This window comes from Triticum urartu, chromosome 4 (assembly GCF_003073215.2).
Source record: "Triticum urartu cultivar G1812 chromosome 4, Tu2.1, whole genome shotgun sequence".
NCBI classification, from domain to species: Eukaryota; Viridiplantae; Streptophyta; class Magnoliopsida; order Poales; family Poaceae; genus Triticum; species Triticum urartu.
Genome location: NC_053025.1, coordinates 596,383,880 through 596,389,946, shown reverse-complemented (window position 1 = coordinate 596,389,946; position 6,067 = coordinate 596,383,880). Strand labels below are relative to the sequence as shown.

General features: G+C 48.3%; 1 long non-coding RNA gene across 1 annotated transcript; it reads right to left on the bottom strand.

Annotated features, from left to right (window-relative positions):
• Window positions 1-2,340: 2,340 nt before the first annotated feature.
• Window positions 2,341-3,799, bottom strand: LOC125552999. Its single transcript, XR_007303876.1, has 2 exons — window positions 3,319-3,799; window positions 2,341-2,735 (listed from the first exon to the last, which is right to left on the bottom strand). It is a non-coding gene; the product is annotated as an uncharacterized LOC125552999 (long non-coding RNA).
• Window positions 3,800-6,067: the final 2,268 nt, after the last annotated feature.

Sequence of the window (6,067 nt, the reverse complement as noted above, 5' to 3'; positions counted from 1 at the left end):
CCCATGTTCCACGGTAATCCGATGCCACCCACCGTGTATAGGGTTCAACTGGTTCGGGTGCTGCCAGGCTACGACGAGTTGTTACCTTCGATTCGACCCACCGGGGCCGGCGAAGATGATGTGATGACCCTCAGCGCATGCGTAAGCTTGCCCCTGCTTTGGCCGAAGAGCTAGATTCGTTTGGGGGCGGGGGACACCACCCCAAAGACAACACCGACAGTCGTGCCGGTGCCAAGCCATGGCAAGACCGCCGCAACGCTACCGGACATGCCAGACATCCCTATGGCACAGGATTTGAACATGCATATGGCACAGGATCCGGTCGACGATGACAATGACGACGGTACATTTACCAACGTCGATAAGTACTTTGCCGAACATGGGTACGATGACGAATTCTTGGGGCCTCCTTCTCAAGAACCCAACCCTACAAAAGACGATCGCGATCTAGCTGGTACCGCAGAGAAACCCAATTGCAACAGGCGTCGTCTGGCATTCAGTTCTCAGGAGACGCCTCCAACTGCCGACTTCACCGAGCCTCAGATAGCCGAGGTGTGAAATATTATCAGCCCCAACACACTCAAGAAGGCGGTCTGTGAGCAGAACTCGGTCCCATTACAGCAGAATTAGAAGAAGGGACGGAAAAGAAAGAGTAACAAGGGTGCGAGCCAGCCGGCACCGATTACGATCCGTGCTCAGGACAGGCCACCTTCACCTAAGGATATCTCGAGGAGGGTGCATGTGGCGGATAGGCCGATGCTACCGACTAATATGCTCAATGCTGCAACCAGTGCTATGCGGAGTCTGCATGACAATGTTCTTTTTTTGAAGAAGTGGCGTCTCAAAGAGAATGATGTGGCATACCCGGTGTTGGGGATATTACTACTGGGCGTAAACCGGCCAGGAGAGGCCGGTTTAACTTCATCAGTAGTTGATTATGCTTGAAGCCCATGAAGACAAATGAGGATGCTATGTAAAGGCCCGGGGCCCAGAACCGGTTTAAAGCATGTAGCTATAAACCGGCATTGATATGTAACTTGTATTGTAAGATAGAAAGAGTGGAGACCGAACCGGACACGTTTATGAGCCGGTCTCGGGACTCTGTAAACCGACGGGCGCCACCCATGTATATAAGGGGACGACCCGGCGGCGGTTCAGGACAACAGACAACAACTCGAGACCCAGGCAAAGCGTATTCGCTCCCTGGTCATCGAAACCCCATCAATTCCATCACAACTAGACGTAGGCTTTTACCTTCATCGTAAAGGGCCGAACTAGTATAAACTCTCTTGCGTCCCTTGTCCGCTTTAACCCCTTCAAGCTAACCCGTAGCGATGGCTCCACGACTAAGTTCTTTCGTGAGGACATCTGCCGTGACAAAATGTAAAAACCGTAAAAAAATATAATAAATAAATTAGATAATGATAATTTCAACGGCGTTGCCAAAACATTAATTAAAATAATAGAAACAACTACATTTATTATTACAGCAAATAGCATTTAGTATAAAGTAAATGCCAACTAATGGCCAACCAAGCAAATTACACCTGTCCATAGTACAACCCACAAGAGACACAAGTGGGAATTTTTGTAAGAGAGGACCACCTGCCTTCTTGTATTGACAAAAAAAACCACCTACACACTGTATTGTCAAAAAAGACCACATACACCGTGGCGGCAGGTTTGGCGGCCGACGCGTGGCACCTGCCGCCACGGCCTGCGGCGGCAGGATAGGCCGCCACGAGCGCTGGCGGCAGCTTTCGCTGCACATGATTTCTCATCCAGCCGCCGATGCAACGGAACGGAGTGGGCCAGGTGGGCCCGGCCGCCACTGCCTGAGGCGGCAGCTCGGGCCACGTGTTAGCTGCCGCCAGACCCTCCGGCGGCATGTACTGCTGCTGCCCACGGGCTAAATAGATCGATCATTCACTGCCGCAGGAAAGCATGATCACATACAGTACTTTAAAGGAATAGTAGCAGCAACCATCTGAAGCACGGTACTTACTATACTTGCACAGCTAATGATGGCGATGTTGTCAAGGCATGCACTACCCTTTTCACAATTAAAAAGATGATTTACACAACATAATCCTATGGCGCTGTTACTTTCTAGCCATGCCATCACTAGCTATGCAGCGTCGCAGTCGCAGCAGCAGTTCCAGAGGATACAACGCATGCAGTAAGGGCCCACCTGGATCGCTCCGTTACGTTCCATCAGCGCGCGTATGAGAAATCTTGTGCAGCCCAAGCTGCTGCCAGCCCTCATGGCGGCAGGTGCCACGTGTCGGCTGCCGGACATGCCGCCATGGCATATGTGGTCTTTTTTGACAATGCGACGTGCAAGTGGTCTTTTTTGTCAATGCCAAAACGTAGGTGGTCTTTTTTGACGAAAATTTCACAATTGGAGGCATGGATGCAAGACTAACCATGCATGCATGCATGGATGTAATGTGTCTTCAAACCGACATAGCTATTCACCCCACTATAAATAGGAGCCATCCCTTTCACTGGACCATTCTACCTCACACACACATACGCTGGAGTACCCCCACCACTTGCCTTTTCACCTTCTGCCACACTTCTGTCCTTCACTGCGGTGAAGATCTTTAGGTTGCATGCGCCACCAGGTACTAATCAAGTACCTTGTTGTGTTAGCCCTTCTTGCTTGATTTCTTATCTATCTCCGCCTCGGTTTGAATCAGTCCATGAGCATCTATTCACCTTGATCTCTTTACCTTATTGTAAAAAGAACAAAATGTTTGCGTAAACACCCAGGTTAGTCAAAACTAATTAGATCAATTGCAAAAGCTTGTAAAAGTTTCTGTGAATGACATCCGTGGCTTGTACTAGATATAACATGCCAAGAATCAAATCCAGGTACTAGTAACTTGCTAAGACATGTATGTATGTATCCAAAAGATCAATCTTCCTGTGTATACTACCTTGTCCTAATTATTAATCCCCGCCAATCTGTAGCAAACACTGAGAGATTGATGTTTATAATCTACTCACAAGTAATTATTTTTGGAGTTTCACTGCCACTGTTTACTTCTATATGGTGTTCAAGGATGAGTAGACTAGTTAGGAACAGCATTTAGATCTAATCAGTAGCAATACCATGACCACATCATAGATTAAATCTTGATTAATTTCTTGGCCTTGAGATAAACAAAGAGAAAGAAGGCAATATGGCTGAGTGGGGAATAGTAGGGCCTGGGATAAAATGAGCAACATATGCACACCCACGTTCACATATAGCAGGCACTTGTTGTGAAATTTGGAGCACTTCATGGAGAAGGAATCAGGATTAGCACTTACCAGTAGTAGCAGTAGGATGTGGCTAGTCCACACCGTTAGCAGCAGAGCCATGGCAACAGAGCAGCGCCGGTGAAGCCGCACGCGCCCGACGCCCGTGGCTGCACGCCTCGTGCGTGTGGCTGCGATGGGGGAGGATGTAGGCATGGAGACGTCGTTGCCGCTGCAGCCGGTGGAAAGCCCACCGGACCTGGATCAGGCGGCGCTAGGATTGAGTGGTGGCGGCGATTTTGGCGGCGGCGGATCAAATAAATGGGGGGATATGGTAGAGGGAGTCGAGGGGATTTCGTGGGTGTCCGCGGTGTCGCCGGAGATGGCCGGAAGTGGCAGATCGAGCCGGCGGCGGCCTGCTCTGTAGTTAGGGAGAGAGAGATGAGATGGTTCTGTTCGGCTGAGCATACCAGTGACAGTGAGAGAGAGGAAGAGAGCTGGGGAAGATGACTAGTTGGATAAAAAAAATGATATTTCTGCAGGGGTTGGGTTCAACCAGCTAAACACGTTTTCCCTTTTGAGCTTGCTTGCTTGCTCTTTGTGATGTGCACGTGCGTACTACTTCTTGATGTGCTGTATGCATTTTGCTTCTACTTACACACTAGCACGTATCATTACCTCTTTAATTAAAATGGATTGCACCGTATGGAAGTGTTGCTTGATGCTTGGATCTTGATAAGGGAAAATATAAACTTCTTTGTGAAATTATTATCAGGAGTCGATCTCGGACCCATAGGACCCACTTCCGGTGGTTCTGAGTTGGTGGGAGCGCTACCTGGCAAGTCGTCATCTCCTTGACCATGTCTTTATAAATGTTTTCCGGGCTATAGGTCATTTCTAAAATTTTGCATAAGAACTAAAAATAAATATTTTTCATAAATGAAATGAGATTTGGATCAGGTGGATCCACTGATTTTGCAATTGGATCAGATCAGGTGAAGTATTTGTATTAAGTAGTTGTGACCCGGGCAGGGCTACATTATAAATAAATATTTGGTAGGTAGGGGAGCTCATGTTGGTGAAGGCAACCCGGGTAGGGTTGGCTTGGATGGCGGGCTCCTCTACATAGGGTATCACATTAGGACACAACCAACTGGCGCTTACCTCAAAAGCGGCGCAAATCGTACTTACCATAGACCTGGAATGGGACAGGCTGAACCGACTACCCATGCCAAGTAGCTGCCTCTGCATGGGTGATGATCTTGATGAACTACAGCAGCAGGGCTTCGCCTAAACTCCGCTACAGTATTATCGAGGAATATGGTGGCAGGGGGCACCGCACACGGCTAAGGAATAGATCACGTGGATCAACTTGTGTCTAGAGGTGCCCCTTGCCTCCGTATATAAAGGAGTAGAGGGGGGGAGGCTGGCCGGCCAAGGAGGGAGGCGCAGGAGGAGTCCTACTCCTTCCGGGAGTAGGACTCCCCCCCCCCCCCAATCCTATTCCAAGTAGGATTCCCAAGGGGGGGGGAAAGAGAGAGAGGGGGGCGGCCACCTTCTCCTAGTCCTAATAGGACTAGGGGAGGGGGAAGTGGCGCAGCCACCTTGGGCTGCCCCTTTCTCCTTTCCACTAAGGCCCATGTAGGCCCATATGGCTCCCGGGGGGTTCCGGTAACCTCCCGGTAACCCGGTAAAATCCCGACTTCACCCGGAACACTTCCGATGTCCAAACATAGGCTTCCAATATATCAATCTTTACGTCTCGACCATTTCGAGACTCCTCGTCATGTCCGTGATCACATCCGGGACTCCGAACAACCTTCGGTACATCAAAATGCATAAACTCATAATGTAACTATCATCGTAACCTTAAGCGTGCGGACCCTACGGGTTCGAGAACAATGTAGACATGACCGAGACACGTCTCCGGTCAATAACCAATAGCGGGACCTGGATGCCCATATTGGCTCCTACATATTCTACGAAGATCTTTATCGGTCAGACCGCATAACAACATACGTTGTTCCCTTTGTCATCGGTATGTTACTTGCCCGAGATTCGATCGTTGGTATCCAATACCTAGTTCAATCTCATTACCGGCAAGTCTCTTTACTCGTTTCGTAATACATCATCTCACAACTAACATATTAGTTGTAATGCTTGCAAGGCTTATGTGATGTGTATTACCGAGAGGGCCCAGAGATACCTCTCCGACAATCGGAGTGACAAATCCTAATCTCGAAATACGCCAACCCAACATCTACCTTTGGAGACACCTGTAATGCTCCTTTATAATCACCCAGTTACGTTGTGACGTTTGGTAGCACCCAAAGTGTTCCTCCGGCAAACGGGAGTTGCATAATCTCATAGTCATAGGAACATGTATAAGTCATGAAGAAAGCAATAGCAACATACTAAACGATCGGGTGCTAAGCTAATGGAATGGGTCATGTCAATCAGATCATTCAACTAATGATGTGATCCCGTTTAATCAAATAACAACTCTTTGTCCATGGTTAGGAAACATAACCATCTTTGATTCACGAGCTAGCTAAGTAGAGGCATACTAGTGACACTCTGTTTGTCTATGTATTCACACATGTATTATGTTTCCGGTTAATACAATTCTAGCATGAATAATAAACATTTATCATGATATAAGGAAATAAATAATAACTTTATTATTGCCTCTAGGGCATATTTCCTTCAACTACAAGATGGCCGGATTGGGGGCTGTTCCGATGGCGACAGTATTCCGGACCCCTCTGATCTGCCAAACCGGGTTGGAATATTCATGGCCGGTACACAGCCGGTGATCCAC